The following is a 19,013-nucleotide window of genomic DNA, read 5'->3' as shown; positions in this document are numbered from 1 at the left end:
GTACACTGCAAAATATGCAGCACTGCTTTGCTTTGGCAATGAGACTTGTAATTAATCTTGAAGATCCTCTCGCTTCTCGACAGTCTGAACGCATTCAGACTCAGAGCGGAGAGGTTTTAGGTACCTATCGAAAGTGGAAGGCTGTTGAGAAGTAGACCGATTCTCTCGGAAGGGTCCTTGGAAAGTGCTCTCTGAAGGACGTGACCTCTGTGAATCCAGCCTCTCGAAGGCCAACATGGGGCGATCAGCGTCTTTCTCGCTCCCTCTGACGCCAGCGATTATCCTATTATATTTCCTAAGCTTTTGAATAGGGGAAAAGAGACTAACCAACTATCCCCATTCCATACTATATGATGGCGTCTATTGCTACCGCTCTCGGATCGAGAATAAGGGAGCAACGTAGAGGAAGCTTCTTCGTCTTCAATATTGCGAAGAAATCTACGAAAGGACGTCTCTAAAGTCTCCACAACTCTCAACATACTTCTAAGCGAGGATTACTCAGACGTCAGTAGTTGCTGCCGTCGATCGAGAAGATCCGCACGGACGTGCAATAGTGTAACGAATCTCTTGAGGATTGTTACGTTCCGTGCCATGTCGATAACCATCTCTCTCTTCTTGGGATATGAGAGAGCTGCGAAATTATCTGAGATGATTTGGACCACTCGACCAAAAACTCACTCTTCGAGGAACTGGAGAGCCAACCAAATTGCTTCCAATTCTCTTAGATTATGTGCCAGGACCTCTGTACCTCTGTCCGGATGCCTGGCACCCTCTCGGTATCACCTGAGGTGATCCTCAACCCATTGAGAGATGTTTAGAATTATTTCTAAATCTTTGATGTTATTTCAGTTCTCCTGTAGGAAAAACTGTAGAGGTCTGAATTGCAGTCTATTCAGGGAAACAAGCTTCTCAAGCAAGAAAATGGTCCCCAGCAGACTCATCCATTCCCTCACTAAGCATGCTTCCTTCCCTAATAAGGCTGCGCTTTGCATAAGCAGGAGAGCATTATTATAGTGCTATGCCGCGGTAGACTCGTACAGAATTCTGTTACAGTGCGGTAATCAGCGCCGAACAGGTCTAAGAGATATCTCTGTTGAAAATTTCTTAGTAAAAGGAAGTCGTATTTATTCATGATTACTAGAAATCCCCTCAACCCGAGGCTAAAGTCCATGATTGTAGGGCAGAGATACGGTTTGTCAATCAATCCCGCGGTAGAGAGACGTACACGACCGCACATAACAGCGAGCTACCTGATACTGAATTGGTGAATTGAGACTGGTGAGTCAGTTACAGCAGCTTACGTTCACCTTCTCGCAGCATTATGCCGAGTTGCCAGCTACTCTATTCTACTAAGGAATAGATTTTCCACTTTTTGAACAGAAACTCTCAAGTTGGCATATTTAAGCGAAACAGAATTCGCTAAATACAGAAGCTGATTTTGTGTTGTCGTAACACTACGCTTAATTAACCAAATGTTAAATCGGAAACTCCTGGAAAGTTGCCGGGAGTACCGATTAAATATACTGCGTTCATCCACAATGACAGCAGCCTTCTATCGTAGTCTCGGCTCGCACTATTCTGCCTGAGTTACCAGCTACTCTATTCTACGAAGGAATAGGTTTGTTACTATTATCGATCAGAAGGAAATTCTCAAGCAGGCATATTTAAGCGAAACATAATTCGCTAGATGCAGACGCTGAGTTGGTGTTGTTGTAACAATACCTTTTAGCGTTGTCCTTACAGCGGAAACTCCTGGAAGTTTGCAGGAAGGACCGATTAAATACACTTACAATAACAGTCTTTTCGGTTGCCATCTGTAGAGGTAACTATGATATGCGTACATGACTTAAACCCTACATTAGTAATATGACGCAAAGATAAAATACGTAAGTATTGTAGTCACTTGAACATCTAATTCTCTAGTACATTCTTTCCTCGACGAGGAAGAAAGAGAGAATGGAAATCGACTGTCTTCGTTCTCTTTGCCAAGAGAACGAATTAATATTATTCGAATGGAGATCCTCGTGAGAACCGAGGATCGAAAAGGACAGTTCAAGCTTCTTATGATATTGGACATAAGACTTCATGGACGTAGTCTACAAGTCTTTTTCCTGGATGAGCCTCTGACTAATGAATGAGAGCTCTTTCGAATTTTGTTAATGAGAGCTTATCCGCTTATGCGATAAAATGTTATTAAGATCTTTGTCAATGAGAACTAACCCATTTACATGACAGAAAGTAATCCAGGAATTCGAGCATAAAGCCTTCCCGATTCCCGCAGAAATCGAGGAAGGGGCAGGATTCCTGATCAGAGACTGGGCTTACGACAGGTAGGACCTTAATGTTCCCCTTCGGCAGCGCAGTCCCGAAAGCAGACGAGGCGTTTTATGACACCGAAATCTGCTTACAGTGTTTTTTCTGGGAATTCAATCAAAGTCATGGATTCTATTGAACGCTCCCTTCGTAGAAAGCGAAGTAGACATCTTGACGAGACCAAACTCCTTCCTCTTCTTCGACGACGCCCTCTTGAAGAGCGTTCTTGCATGAATTTTGCCGAACGTCTTGATGCGTAGGACGGCCTAACGTTTCTGAAGAAACGTCCTAATGGGCAAGCGCTCTGCCGAGCGGACATGACGTGTAGGATGTGCCGAGCATCTTCAAAAGCGTCCTCGCTAGCGTCCTGGCGAGCGTCAGATGTGTATGACAATCGAGCGTCTTCCAAAAAGCTTATCAATGTTTATGACGTCGAGCATCTTCCAGAGCGTCCTGATGAGCATCTCTTCGTGTAGGACGTCGAGCATCTGCAAAAGCTTCCTCACGTCTCAATGCGTAGGACGTTGAGCGTCTTCAAGAGACGTCCTCGTGAGAGTCTTACCGAGCGTATTGGTGCATAGAACACCAAGGGTTCTGAACGGCATCTCAGAGAGGATCTTGTCGAGCGCCCTGATGCATGAAAGGCCACACGAGAATCCTGGAGAGCCGCACGCTGCTCCTGAAGTGTGAGAGCACTATAAGAAGACGTAGGGATATCGTCTTCAAGACGACCTTAAAGACCTTCGTTACCTTCTAACAAAGACGGTGGCCGCCTGTGCGACATCTTGCATCTTTGTAATGCAAATGAACATACAGTAGTACCTCGAGATACGAAAGGCTCAACTTACGAAAAATCCAAGTTACGAAAGCAAAGACGAAAAATTTTACTGCTCTACATACGAAAAGTTTTCAAGATACGAAAGGTTTCTGAAAGTCCGAGATTCCCCCATAACAATTTGAAACTCGCGCCGCACGCCGCCATCTTAGTTATGGTAGACTCGCCACCATCCTCTGCTCTCCCATTGGTTCCTGATGCTAGCCAAGCCATGAATCCTTCTCTCTAATTGGACAGCATCCCTCCCATCATGCATCTTCTATACATACGTACTACGTGTTGGCGTGCTTTACCTCGGCCACTTCGCACCCGAAACTTTACCGTACGCAATCGGCATTCGTTCGCTCCAACGATTTCGTTTAGTAACGTAAATTCGTTAGTGATTTCGTTGCAGTACGTACATATTATCGTGTTGTGCTACTTTATCGTGTTGTGAGAACGTAACTTAATTACATACAGTACATAGAGTCATGGGTCCCAAGAAAGTTGCTGAAGTTCACAGAAAGAAGAGAATGCTTTCTATGGAGACAAAAATGGAGATAATAAAAAAGTATGAAGCTGGCTTGCGGTTGAGTGTGATCGCTAAGGGATACGGCCGAAATCCGTCGACGATAGGCACCATCCTTAAGCAGAAGGAAACCATCAAAGCAGCTACACCTTCCAAGGGCGTCACTATTTTGTCCAACAAGAGGAGCCATGTGCATAATGAAATGGAAAGGCTGCTTCTTTTATGGATCGAGGACAAAGAAATCGATGGCGATACGATAACCGAGACAGCAATCTGCCAGAAGGCCAGCGCTATTTTCGGCTATTTGATTGCCCAAGCCAAAGACGACGGCGGAGAGGGGACATCAACGGTAACCCCAGAGTTCAAGGCTTCTCATGGGTGGTTCGAAAATTCCGTAAACGGACTGGCATCCATTCGGTGGTGAAGAAATTGAAATTACGAAAACTATAAAAAAGTAAAACGAAATGTAAAAATAAAAAAAAAAAGACAAAATAAATTTTATTTTAAGTTTTTTGTAAAGTTAAGTGTTACAGTTTTGTTAATGTGTTTTGTAAAGTTGTTTGTTTTTTTACATTTTTTTATGTGTTTCGTAAAGTTAAGTGTACGTATCTGCCGTTTGTCCTCCTCCTCCTCCTCTGCCGCCAATTTCGGAGATAGCCTCACTCGAAAGGTAAGCTTCCACATTTTACGTTACAGTAATAATATTTCTTGTACACTAATATACACTTTATTTACAGGTTTGGATTTTTATTCTTAATTTAGGTATTGAATGGTCCAAATTGTTGTAGTATTTCATTGTTTATAGGTCAATTTAGCTTTATTAAGAAATTTAATGGGGTGTTTTTGGAGGGCTTGGAACGGATTAGCCATTTTACATGTAAAATGTATTCCAAGATACGAAAAACTCATTATACGAAGGCCGCCTCGGAACGGATTATTTTCGTATCTCGAGGTACTGACTGTATTCATGAAAAACGCGTCTCAAAAACAAAAAAAGGAACGCCGAGCGTTCCGAAAGGCATCCTCGCGAGGTGCTTGCCGATCGTCCTGACTGCATTCTTTGAGCGTCTTGAAGAGCGTCCGGAAAAGGAGAGCGACGAACATCAAGGGAAGCGTCATAGTGAATGAAGTGCGTCAACACGAGTAACCTGAGAGGCTTCCTGGCGAGGGGAGAGCCGCTCATGAAATGGGAGCGTCCTAAGCAGAAGTACAGTGATCATCATCAGGACGAGTCTTAAGGACGTTCGCAACTCTTGACAAAAACGACGGCCGCCTGTGCGACATCTTGCGTCTTTGTCACGCTCATCGACACTGCAGAAGGGCATTTAAAAGGACGCCTGTGTGTTCTTGGTATGAGGAATGCTTTGCCCTTCTCCTTCGAAAAACTAGGATAGTCTGTCCAGCGTAGCTGCCGAACCAGAGTCATCTCTGTCTGCTGACCGAGCGTCCTTAGGGACGAGTAAGAGGCGTCTTGGCGAGCTGTTTGACTATGCAAAATCAGCTTGCCGGACGTCAAGCTTATCAGCTTGAACAAAATCCCGTTTCATAGTGATGGATTATCACAATTATTTACTTATATGTATGATTATTATTATTATTAATATGTACCTGTATTTCTAATCCACATTTAGCATACATGTTGTGTTAGGAATACGTAAATGCAATTATTCATGTTTATCGGAGCATAGGGAATATTATGTAGCATTTATATCATTTTGTGGTGCGCTATTCATTTGTCTGTATCTGGTATCACTGCAATTAGTCTACGCCATAGCCCGCCACTGTTCAAAGCTCCTCCAGTGTATAACTTTTATAATTATCATTTTCACGTATTATATGGCTTAAGGATTTACGCAAGTGTTTCAGTGAAGCCCTATATTAACTATCTATTGAAAGATAACAAAGATGGCGCAGTGAGTGACTTGCCATAAGTGAATTTCGATCAGTTATTAACTTCTCCAACCAACTTGGTCAAAGCAAAGCAAGCAAGAACCAAGTGTTCGTGTTCATCGTAACCAAGTTACCAAGCAGCAGTGAACTCGAACTTCGTTTGGATGTACGTATATATTGGCAGTGCGCTTGTGTGGTTTACAGTGACTCAATATATTGTTGGGGCTTTTTAACAGTGACTCAATATATTGCTGGGGCTTTATTACAGTGACTCAATATATCGTGATGACTCAATATATCGTGTGGTACCTAAATTAGGACTAGTGTGCGTTGGCCGTCTGCAGAGGCCGGAACAGAGCGTCACACCCATACTCGCCAGTGTTTGAGGGGCGACTACTTGCGTTCACCGTGTGTGCAACGGCGCAAGAGACCACAGCAGTTACAGTGTTGCCAGCTCCGATCTTGCTCTGTTACCTAGAGCTATTGTAGTCGGTGATTGGCTATGGTTTGTGACGTCATTGTGACGTTACTACTGAGGCGCTGAGCGATATTATGATATTGTTAGAATACAATAAAGTTTTGTACATACTTACCCGGCAGATATATACTTAGCTTATGTCTCTGACGTCCGACAGAAATTCGAATTTCGCGGCACACGCTGCAGGTAGGTCAGGTGATCTACCCCCCTGCCGCTGGGTGGCAGGAATAGGAACCGTTCCCGTTCTAGAACCAGATTTTCTCTTCCACCTGTCTCCTGAGGGGAGGCTGGGTGGGCCATTCATCGTATATATCTGCCCCGTGTAAGTATGTACAAAACTTTATTGTATTCTAACAATATCATTTTTGTACATGCAACTTCCCCGGCAGATATATACTTAGCTGATTGACACCCTTGGTGGTGGGTAAGAGACAACTATTTACTGAATAGACAGGTAAACAACATACGTTGTAGGTAATAAATAAATAAACCTTGGTTCCTACTTGTTCAGGTGGAAGATTCCATGGCTAATGCCTAGAATCTGCTTCACCTCCAAGAGCCTCAGCGAGGATGGACCTATGGGGCTAAGAGTTCCTTGTGGGTCTGTCGATGGGGTCTTATCCATTTACTCGACAGAGCCTCTTACATGACAATATGCCTATGCCTAGTGGCATAATTAAGGAGCACAACACCGATCCCGATCACCTGATCCTAACACGAGGGTTAGTGCTTAAGTTGAAAAGAGTTATCCCAAACTCCTTTCAAACAACCCAAAGAAAAAACACGACGTTAACTAAAATTTAACTCACTAGTTAAGGATCAGTATCGGCTCCCTATCCCAGCAATGTATCCGCAGACACGTATCAACCAAGAGAGAAGGATCTCTCGTAGGTTATCTTGACATCCTTCGGATATGGGAAGTCAACACAGAGTTGCATCTCCCGTATGTGACAGCTAATATGTCCTTATGACATATTGTTAAGGAAAGAACAAGAATACAGAAAAGCTCGCACTTCATGCGCTTCTAATTCTCAGCTGTTTGAAGGAATCATCAATGCACTTGTCAAGTGCTTAGGAGATCACATTGTCTCAAAGAAGGCCAGGGCATTCTTTGATATAGATCTCTTCTGGGTGAAGCCTGGAGCCTGGCTAGCGCCTCGCGCCTGGCTGGAGCCTTGCGCCTGAATGGCGCCTAGAGCCTGGCTGGAGCCTCGCGCCTGGCTGGCGCCTGATTGGCTCCTCCCTCCTGGCTAGCGCCTCGCGCCTGGCTGGCGCCTTGCGCCTGGAGCTTGGCAGAAGACTTCATGATTACTGTCTATGAGTCTGCATGCCTCAAGAGTTTCAGCGAGGTAGGGACCTATGACTGACAAACCCTTCTGGATCATGTCAATGGGGGCTAGGCCCGCTTACACGACAGAGCCTTCTCGGATCGTGCCAATGGGGCTGACCCACTTACATGGCAGAGCCTTACCTGTATCATATCAATGGGGACTAGCCCTCTTACATGACAGAGCTTTAGGTTTCTCTTTACTGAAGGAGCCTTGCGCCTGGATGGATCCTCAATCCTGACTGAGCCTAGCCTTGAAGGAGCCTGGCACCTGGATGGCGCCTGGCTGGCTTCTAGAGCCTGGCTGGCTTCTAGAGCCTGGCTGGCTCCTAGAGCCTGGCTGGCTCCTAGAGCCTGGCTGGCTCCTAGAGCCTGGCTGGCGCCTCGCGCCTGGCTTGGCTCCTCCACACTTGCTGGAGCTTCGAGCTTGGAAGAGTCTCTAGGCTGTCTGGCGATGTCCACATCGGACACTCTTATATCTGTCCGATTTGTTCGCCTCTGGCGCATTTGCGCCAGGTTGGAGGCCCGCTCCTTCTCAGTATCCGGCCATGACAGAGTTCCTTGGAACTGTCCGCCTCTGGTGTTTTCGCCTGTATGGGCATTTGGCGCTTGGCTGGCGCTACATTGTCCGAGAGTCCTGAACAACCACATAGTTTATCAGGAGACTGGAGAAGGGTGGAAGAAATTCTTCCCCTTTGAGCTTTTGGCCCCTGGCAAGGGGAGGTGATTTTAGTCAGCTACACCCAGTAGACGACAGGATATCTAACAATACGAGAGAGAAGAGTCTTCCTCCCCGAGGAGGATCCTTCGTGAACACTTCTTTTGCTAACGAGATCTCTTCTTACATGTTGATGAGGTTCCTCGTTGCAGAATCTTCCCTATCCTTGCCCGAAGGAAGGGAAGGAGTCTGGAAAAGTCGAAGGAGACTCTGAGCTGAAATTGGGCGGAACCCTGATTTCTAGCTCTTATTGTATTCTTCTGAATACCTTCTGGGAAGCATTTTGAGCCCTCATCACACCCCGAAGACTCTGTAGGCAAACGTTTAAACCATCTCTTCTTCTGTAGATGAAAAATGTAAGTACCCTGCCTGGGCAACTAAACTTCTATCTGAAAGCGTTGCGTCAGGATAGAGGGATTTTAGTTCTTTTGCCAGACATACTATGCTGGCAAGAACCCATTGCCGAGTCTCCATTGAATCTGATGCGAGATTCCAATGCACAAAAAATTCACTTGTCTTCTTGGTCGTTTAGGGCTAAGAGAAACAAAGAATTCCTTCATAAACTTCCTCAAAGAAGTTTGATGAGGAGCAGTTCCATTTTGTCGGAACACGGAATCTGTGGCACAAAAAAAAATTCCATTCGAAGTACATGATATCCTACTCTTGTCGTATTGCGGTATCGTATAGATCCCGAAGATCTTAATCCTCTGTTATCTCTAATTCCCCCTTGTAGAGACAGAGTATAGCCTTTTACTGCGTTCTTTGATAGCAGATATATACATAGGTGATTTTCCCTCTGAAAGTGAAGAAAAAAACCTCGCTATGTGGTTCACAGAGGTATCGGAAGAGGACAGTTTCCTCATTCCATCTAGCACGATCTGCAGCAATTCTATGTCTTAGCCATGACTATTGTCATTTACCTTGAAAAATCCTCTCATTCATGTCCACTTCTGGTCCAGTCTGCATGTGGAAAGACTCAGAGTGGAGAGGTTTTTCAGGTCTATTTATAATAGATTCTGATAGAATATCCAGATACTCTTGGAAAAGCCTTACGAAACATGCTGTGAGAAGAACGTGACTTCTGTGAATCCAACCTCTCTAAGGCCAAAATGAGGCATTCATCCTCTCTTCCTTTGACGCCCATTTATCTTAATATCTGTTAAGAATTTATAACTAGGGGAAAAAAGACAAGTTTATTCCCCTTCTTTAAATTAAAGATGTCGTATATTGCTACCTCTCTTGGTTCGAGGAAAGGAAGCAGTCTATAGGAAGCCTGTTCGTCTTCTACCTTGCGAAGAGATCTATGAAGACTTTCCGCAGGTTCTCAAAACTCTTTTCAATAAATGTTAGACATACGTTAACAGTTATTATCTTCGATCGAGAAGGTTCTCACGGACATGCAAAATCTTGCATCGCACCTTTAAGGATCGTTACGTTCCGTGTCTGTTCCCAAATAGGTTCTCTTTTGTTAACGCGAACAGGGGCGAAAAAAGAGATTCTCGATGCTCTTTGCGATATGAGAGAGTCGTGGAATTGGCCTAAGTGATTAAAAAAAAAAAATCATTTCATCATTCCTTGTAAGCGACCCCTTTCCGATTAAATGGGTAACGAAATCAGGAACGAATCTTGCCGTTACCGAGCCTCCGAGAGGCTACTGTTTGTTTGTTTGTATGGTGTTTTTACGTGACTTCCGAACCACGTCGAGAGTGAACTTCTATCACCAGAAATCCACATCTCTCACTCCTCAATGGAATGGCCGAGAATCGAACCCGCGACCACCGAGGTGAGAAGCAAACACCAAACCAACCACTACTGGACTCTTAGGTTAATAACTCGCTAAAACGAGAAAATATCTTGGATGGTACTTCTGGCGCATTGCGCCAGGCTGGCGCTTCTGGCGCAATTTGCGCCAGGCTGGCGCTTCTGACGCTTTGCGCCAGGCTGGCGCTTCCTTCTAGTTCTTTTTAAGGTTATGTTCTAGAACATCTGTGCCCTTATGGTACCCCGACATCCTTCACGTGTTAATTCCGTTCTTAGTAGGAAAAAAACTTTTATATACGTAGTAGTATAGTCCATTCAGGGAAAAACAAACTTCTGCCACTAAAGAATGTTTTCCCATCCGACTCACCCATCTCTCTTGAGCAATATCCGATTCTAAAGGTTGTGTGCGTTTCTCGAAAGGATGAGAGAATTATATTATTTCGTGCTCTGCCGTAATAGACTCCTTTATAATACTGTCACTTGTGGTAAACAGCATTAATCTAGGAAACCTTTGTAAGGATACTAGGAATTCTGTAGTTAACCTCGGTATGCGCATAAGACTTGACCATACCGTAGTCTTAAAGTGAATTCTCTTCTACTACATTCATCTTCTCACTAAGCATGTACTCTAATAAGCCATGCTTTCGTAAGCATGAGAGCATCATATAATATAGAGTTTCGCTGCGTTAGAATCCTTTAATAATGTTACCTACGGTAAACAGCATTGAAAGGTTGTAATATCTTTCTTATTGAAAGCTTCTTAGCAAAAGGCAGACAATATTTTATTTATGTTTGCTTAACTATCCCCTCAATCCGAGGCTAAAACCGCGATTCTAGGGGAGAGACACGGTTAGTTATTCCATCCCGCAGGAGAGAGACATGTAACCAACCACTCATGACCGACACCTACATTTTACTGCGTTGGTCAGACTCTAAGGCGCAATAGCAGTCTCCGTTAGCCGTCTGGCCTTATCTCTTCCAGAGTTGCCAGGCTACTCCATTAAATAAAGGAATCTTATAAAATTATTATCGAACTTCAGGAAGTTCTTATTAATGCATATTTAAGCGAAACAAGACTTCGATAAATCTAGAAGCTAAGTAGGTGTTGTCTTAACAATCCCTTTAAGCGTAGTCCTTCCTAGGAAATTCCTGGAAGGATACTGATAATTGAGTTGCTCTACAAAGAAGTAAGGAAACTACGGTATGTGTGATTTGCCGTATCGTATTCTCATACAGCAGATACTCTACTACCTTCTTTCCCTGCCGAGGCAGATAAAGGAAAAATTTTTACTGTCTTCGTTCTTTTCGTTAATAGAATGATAGAAAGAGTATATATATCTCCTTAAGGAAGGAAGTTAATCCAGGAACTCTTTAAATCTTCGTGATTTCCTCATAAATCGCGGAAGAGACAGAATTCCTGTTCGTCTGTAGGGTTTACGGAAGGAAGTAGATATTTCCTATCCGCCATCATACCCAAACGTCGATGAGATTCTTATAAGAAAACTCCCAAAGCGCTTGCCTCTTCATAACGAGGGAAGAGCATGAATGAAGGAGTGTGTCCGCATTACTCAAAGAGGAGCCTCGCGACTGACCTCTCTCTCTTAAGAAGATTTGGAATATTCTGGCGCCTGGCTCCTTGCGCCTAGCGCCTGGATAGTTCCGCGCGCCTGGAATGTTCCGCACGCTAGAAAGGAGACTCGCTCCTGGAACGTTCGCTTGTGTGGAAGGTCCCGTGCGCCCTGATAGTTCCGAGCGCCTACTAGACCCCTTTTAGAAAGAGCCTCTTGCCCGGAAACGTTCAATGGAAGGATCGTTCTGATTGCCACTGTACTATAAGGCTCCTTGCTCTAGCCGTCTGTTTTTCTGTTGCAATTTGCGCCAGGCTGGCGCTTCGTCTCTTTGAAGGCGCCTTGCGCCAAGAAAAATTTTCTAGAACGCGGCTCGCGTTTGGTTGTAGGAACGCGGCTCGCGCTAGTCTGTTTTCTGGAACGCGGCTCGCTGCTGGCTGTTGGAACGTGGCTCACGCTAGCTTGCTGGAACGCGGCTTCCTAAGTTCCTGGCTGGCTCTTGCTCAGTGTTCTCTTAGTTCAGAGAACGCGCTAGATCATCAAAACATATACATTCTTCGTCTTTTCGGATGTAAGATGAAGAGACGCACTTTTTTAAGGATGCCTTTTCAATGGCTATCCTTGGCAGTCTGGGACGCTCTACAGAACCTGCCGAGGGGACGCCTGACCGGTGGGGATTCTCTGAAACCCCCTTACGGCTTTCGACGACATTCCTTCTCCCTGGGCTTGGGAGCTTGAAAGAGGTCTAGGCCTGGGAGCGAGACAGAGCCGATCAGACGCACCCTCCACTGCAATGGGGAACACTAGTAATCACTTCTTACCTTTCAATAGCTCGCATTTTGAGCCACAATCCTTGTCTTCAAATTGCAATTATGAATTTGAAGTTTCTGCGAAGTAAGAAGGTGATGAGGATGCAACATACTAGTATGTTAATACTCTAATTGCTCGTTAGTACGAGTTTCTAAAAAACTTTTAAAAGAAACGTATCTAGTTACATGCTTTACTGACTCCCTAAAGTAGGAAGTCAGTATATTTCCTCAATCAATTCTAACACTTATTACACATATTAATGAATAAATATTAATATTTCCCTTTCTTGCAAACTATGTGAGTGTCCACCGAAAATTTCGGTAATTACACGTCTATATTCTTCGAAATTTTTGAAGCCAAATTCATTAAAAAGTTAATAAAAGCGTATGCCGAACCAAAGACCCAGTACTTCCCTGCAAAAGACAGCCCAGAAGATCGATGGCGATGAAAAACGAAAATCAAGTCAGGAGGTAGCAACAACATATGTTGACACTACCGCGACAGAGAAAATCTGGTTCTAGAACGGGAACGGTTCCTATTCCTGCCACCCAGCGGCAGGGGGGTAGATCACCTGACCTACCTGCAGCGTGTGCCGCGAAATTCGAATTTCTGTCGGACGTCAGAGACATAAGCTAAGTATATTATATTCTGCCGAGGGGAAGTTGCATGTACAAAACTATCTTTTTTCGATTGAAATTTTCTATTTATGCCGCCAATACACATGAAGGCGCTGAGCGATATTTTCTCTTATTTCGTTTGAATTGTCTATTTATGCCGCCAAAACACGATAAAGGGAAGAGACCGAAGACTTTGGAGGTTTCTTCCCCATCTTCCTCAACCACCGCCGACATGACGTCATCTCCAACACATTCAAGATCTACGTCTCCCTCATCAACCCCTTCGACCATGGATTTTATCAGCAAGATGTTTGAATACATGGATAGAAAAGATGAAGAAAGAAGAAAACAAGATGAAGAAAGAAGAAGAAGACACTGTCAGGCATCAGGAAGAATTTAAAGCATTAATTGAAGCTATGACTGGCCCCAGGCACCCCGTACCTCAAGCAACTGATGGCATAGGGCCCCCTACCCCAGTACCTACATCTGCAAGCGTTCTCCAAGGGCCTAATTTAGCTGTGCAAGCACCTAAGGTTACAGTAAATTTGCCTCCACCATTAACTCACGATGTCACCTATAGACAATACACAGAATGGAAGCAGAGATGGAATGATTATGCTGTTATGGTAGATTTGGATAATTTACCACAACCTAAGCAATTAATACAGCTAAGGGCATGCCTAAGTGTTGAGATGAGACGCTTGTTAGAACACAATGTTGGGTATTCCGCCAGACTCACCTATGCTTTTAGATGGTGTTTTTAAACTCAAATTGAAACTTATATAAAGGGTCAGCAGAATGAGGCACTTCGCCGTTTAGCTTTTACGCAATGTAAGCAAGCAGAAGGCGAGTCATTAACGGATTTTTTCGTTAGTTACAACAGCTCTCAGAGGAGGTTGATTTGTGTAAAGGCGTTAACTGCGTGGAGTCGCAAATGAAACACGCCATTTTGGTTGGCATAAGGAATGAAGAACTCACCAAGAAGCTCATCAGCATGCCAACTACAGCAACACTTGAGGAAGTAAAGCTAACTTGCAGGGCTTTTGAAGCTGCAAAGAAGACAACGACTGAGCTAAAGGCTCCACAGACTTCAGTACGTGCTGTGTCAAACTACAAGAAGCAAAAGAAGGTTGCTGCTAAGCAGCCACAACCTAAGAAAAGTTACTCGCAGGAGAAAAACCCTTCTTTCAGTAGCAGATGCAAGAATTGTGGTCAACAGCATCATAGCGACACATGTAAGGCAGCATCTCACAAATGCAGGAACTGTGCTAAAACTGGCCATTTCCCATACACTGCTGCATGTCCCGCATTGGCTAAGGAGTGCCGAGTTTGCTATAAATTTGGCCACTATGATGTTTGCTGTGCACAGAAAAAGTCAAAGGGAACTAGGGAGTCGAAGGATTTAAAGGAAAATAAATTGAACACCGTCAAGACATCTTCTCCAGCTATACGTTCAGTCGCTTTACGCCCTCAAGGTTGCCCCTCACCGCCTATCAATTTACATGTTGCATATGGCGGTAAATCAGGGAAGATCAACGTTATCCCTGATACCGGTGCAGATACCACTGTGTTTGGAGTGCAGCATCTACAAGCACTGGGCATCGGTATCGAGGAATTGCGGCCTCCCCCTGAATTGCAGTTCTCCAACGCTGATGGATCACCCATGGAAGGTAAAGTATTGAGATCAATGGAGGCCATGATGACATATGGTAATATATCATACAAGGGGTATATTGACGTCCTTAGTTTTCTCCCAAACACCCCTACTGTGTTATGATGCCCTCCGACACCTAAGGATCATTCCCTGGGACTTCCCGCGTCAAATGCAAGAGAGGAAACTGAGCAGGACTTCAGCAGGAACCAGTCAGGTGCCAGCCAGCCAAGTTATAGCATCTGAAACTACATCTGTTTCTCCACCCCCTGCTACAATGTCACCGGAAGAAGCCAGGCAATACTTTCTTAAGGAATATAGCGATGTGCTAATGACAAAGGAGCAGTTTCATCAAGGAGCACAACTTAAGCCAATGACTGGGCCGCCCATGCGTATTCACCTTAAAGAGGATGCCAAGCCCTTTGCAATCTACACTCCACGGACAATACCACTAGCCTTTCAAGAGGACGTCAAGACTGAGTTAGAGGCAATGGTAGCACAAGGTATCATTGAACCTGTTGGGGATCAGCCGTCCCCATGGTGTCACCCCTTAGTGGTTGTGCCCAAACCTACAGGTGGTGTTCGTTGTCACCACAGATTTAAGCAAGTAAATTCACAGGTGCAAAGGCCAGCCATCCTTCACCATCACCGTTTAGTGCAATTAGGAGCCTCAATCCTACTTCCAGGTATTTCTCCACTATGGATGCATTGTGTGGGTATTGGAGATCCCACTAGCAGAGGAAGACCAAGCCCTTACAACATTCATCACGCCCTATGGTCGGTATCGCTATCGTCGTTCTCCTATGGGATTCAGCGCCTCAGGAGATGCCTACTGCAGGAGAGGTGATGTTGCCCTTCAAGGCATCCAAAATTGTGTTAAGGTGGTGGATGACATTCTTGTATATGATAGGGATTATTATTCTCACTTATGCAGGGTTAACAAAGTTTTGTCACGTTGTAGGACTCATGGTATTACAGTAATACTTTGGGTTACGAACCGATTAGTATACGAATTTTTTAACTTACGAAGTGACGCCCTCATTCTGGAATACGAATTTTACTTGGAATACGAATGCACGAATTTCCATCACGGGAGGCCGCCTGCTTTGTTTACATCGGACATCGGATGAGCGTGGGATCTGCGAACCCATTTTTTTCGGCCAAAACTTAACGCCTGCTTTGTTTACATCGGACATCAGATAAGCGTGGGATCTGCGAACGCATTTTTTTCGGCCAAAACTTAATGAGGGTCACGTGACTTCCTCCCACGCATCCCTTGACCATTTTTAAACCATAACTCTTTCACTATCTTGCTGGCGGTTTATTGAACGCATCTGTCCGTGATACGCTCTCAAATTTGCTTAGTGATTTGCGCACGTGTTGTGTTTCCGTGATAGTGCTTATACATTACTATTACCCAAATACTAAAGACAATGGCTCCCAAGATGACGAAGGCAAGCAGCAAGAAGGAAAGCATAAGAAAGAAGGAGATGATTACAGTCGTAATGAAGAAGGAAATTATCCAAATGCATGATAAAGGCGAGCGCGTGAAAGACATTGCAGCATTCTTCAAGCGGTCACAATCAACGATCTGCACTATTTTGAAGAAAAAGGAAGAAATTAAAGCCAGTAAAGCATCAAAAGGTGTCACAGTATTGACGAAACAACGGCCTTATATTCTCGACGATGTTGAAATTTTCTCATGGTTTGAATAAACGAGAAGCAGCTGGCAGGAGATTCCGTAAGTGAGAGCATCATTTGCGAAAAGGCTCGTAAGAGTGCAACAAATTTGTTATCGATAATGGGTTGGGTCATTTCTATAAAATTTTAAAGAACAGGCAAAAGCAAGCCTCCATAGAAAAATATTTTTTCAAAATTGTGAAAGACGACACAGTGTCGCGTAAGCGTAAAATTAGTGATTGTGGTGAACGGTGCTCTCTAGAGAAAGAACCAGAAAGTCTTCCAGAAGTGTTCAACGGAGGGAGATTCCCCCCCCCCCCCCCCCCCCCAAAGCCCTAACCCTCTCCTCCTCACCCTTCCCCTTCTCCCGCACTCGCCAAAGGTAAAGTTCAGGTTTTACTGTGCATGCATATTAAATCTAGTGTTTATATTTAATTTCATTCTTCAATTTTATAATTTTATGCAATTCCTACACGAATTTTCAACCTTAGTGATAAAAATAAATGGAAAAGTATGGTCATTCATGGTTGGGTGGAACGCATTATTGCTTTTTATAACATTCTTATGGAAAATCCATTTAGGTTACGAAGCAGGTTCTGGAACGGATTAAATTCGTAACACAAGGTATTACTGTACTTTAAATGCAGAAAAGTTTATCATTGCTAGCCCTGCTGTATCATTTTGTGGATACACATTATCTGAAGATGGAATTGCAGCTGATAAGGAGAAGGTTCGAGCTATATCAGAGTTCCCGAAGCCAGCAAATCTGACAGATTTAAGGTCATTCATAATTTTTATTCCACTGTCTCCTGAGGGGAGGTGTAATTCTGGGGGTAATTAATTATTATATATCTGCCAGGTAAGTATGAACAAACTTAATTGTATCATTACAATATCATTTTGTTCATGCAACTTACCTGTCAGATATATATATAGCTGAATCCCACCTTTGGTGGTGGGAGAGACAGAATAGAGGATTTAGGAAACACATATATGCAGATATTTGATACCTTGGTTCCTTACCTGTTAGCATAGCTGGCTTCGTGATTACTGCCACGAAAGTCTGCTTGTGCTACTAGAGTTGCCAGCAAGGTAGAGACCTATGAAGCTGGTGCACTCCAGATGATCTGTCAACAGGGGCGAGACATCGACGTGACTAGACCATGGACCATACTAATGAGGGCAACGAGACAAAAATACAACCACCTGGCTTAGTTTACCAAGGAATCCCACTTAACTAAGCTAATGGAAGGGAGACCCGCCCCAGGCGGTCACCCCACAACCATAAAACACAAGTTAAAAACCCCCCTAATCCCTAAAGGATAGGATGAGTGTTACCTCCTGCCCCAAAACAGTGTCTGCAGCAATGTATGGTCCGAGGGAGAAGCAATTTTCGTATGTCACTTTCACCTCCCGCAGGTAGTGTGAAGCGAACACCGAATTGCTTCTCCAAAATGTGGCTTCATTCAAAATATCTTTGAGTGCCATATTTTTGTGAAAAGCTACCGAAGTAGCAATAGCTCTCACCTCGTGAGCTTTCACTTTCAGAAGCTTCAAATCACTATCACTGCACTTATCATGAGCTACTTTAATCGTATTTCTGATGAAGAACGCTAGTGCGTTTTTCGACACAGGAAGATCAGGCTTCCTCACTGAACACACAAATTGTCAGACGAACCTCTGCAAGCTTTAGTTCTCTGCTGCACATCACTTTTGCTCTCAAGAGCCAACACTTTCGATTCTAAATTTCGAATCGACTCCAAAATTAAGGACAAAGTATTACTCTCTACTGACACTGCTTCAGGGCCCGGAGGCAACACTACAGGGTTAGGAGCATTAACAGAAGGAGGGTTAACAGGAGAAACATTAATTTCTTGCACACCTGAAACACTCCTGGAGGAAGACCTCCTTAACCTATCCTTTTCAAGTTTCCTAAGATAGGTCTCATACTCCTTCCACTCAGAATCTGTTAATCTTTCGCACTCCTTGCAACGGCTTTCATACACACATTCATGCTCCCTGCAACTCTTACATACCGTATGTGGGTCTACTGAAGCTTTCAGTAGCCTACCTCTACAATCAGTCCTAGAGCAAAATCTAGCGCTAGCTGTACTAGACCCTGACATATTATCCAAGAGAATTCCAAACCAAAATCAAATCAATCCACTAATAACGTGTGTCTAGCACCGATCCAAGTCAATTGAATCCAAAAAAAGAACCAAAAGGGATTAACTCAAAGTAGCCACCAAAAGATTTCCAAATCCAGACGGAGGTGCTGTAAACAGATGTTCACAACACCGGCGACAGAAAAATTATGAATAGAAAATGGGAATGGTTCCTGATACCCGCCTCCCAGCAGCGGAATGGGTACTAACCATCTGACTCCCACTACGCGTGTCGTAAGTTTTAAATTCTGTCGGTCATCGGAATTATCAGCTATATATATATCTGACAGGTAAGGTTGCATGAACAAATTTATGATTACTAAACTGTGTGCTACGTAAAAGTGGTTGCTTCGTGATCGTTCGGTACTCATAGTGCTGGATGTAAACAAAAGGTTGGAAGCTTATTTTGTTTGTTTGTGTATTATAGTTAATGATTAATTAATAATAATTTGAAATGAGTGCATACCAATTTTTTATATATTTTATTGGCATATTCTATGCATTTTATTGGCATATTCTAAGCTTTTAGCTTCTTAGTTTTAGATGTCAGAATCATAGACTAGGCTACAGTAGCAACTGCTAACATAGGCTAGACTTATTGCTATGGGACATATGCTAAAGTCCTAATATATGCAGTAAAAATGGGGTTGAACATTACATGCAGTTGAATATTACTCAAGTATGTACAGTAT

The 19,013-nt window shown here is 43.8% G+C and overlaps 2 protein-coding genes across 6 annotated transcripts in view; one reads left to right on the top strand and one right to left on the bottom strand.

Moving 5' to 3' along the window:
- LOC135216120 (trithorax group protein osa-like) overlaps positions 1-19,013 on the top strand; it is a 596,580-nt gene that overhangs the window by 76,146 nt on the left and 501,421 nt on the right. The gene's annotated exons all lie outside the window — the stretch shown is intronic.
- The window catches only part of LOC135216204 (uncharacterized), a 32,674-nt gene that overhangs the window by 10,159 nt on the left and 3,502 nt on the right, over positions 1-19,013 (bottom strand). The window lies entirely within an intron of this gene.

The sequence above is a fragment of the Macrobrachium nipponense genome, chromosome 6 (assembly GCF_015104395.2).
Source record: "Macrobrachium nipponense isolate FS-2020 chromosome 6, ASM1510439v2, whole genome shotgun sequence".
Taxonomy (NCBI): Eukaryota; Metazoa; Arthropoda; class Malacostraca; order Decapoda; family Palaemonidae; genus Macrobrachium; species Macrobrachium nipponense.
This window is presented reverse-complemented; position numbering and strand designations above follow the sequence as displayed.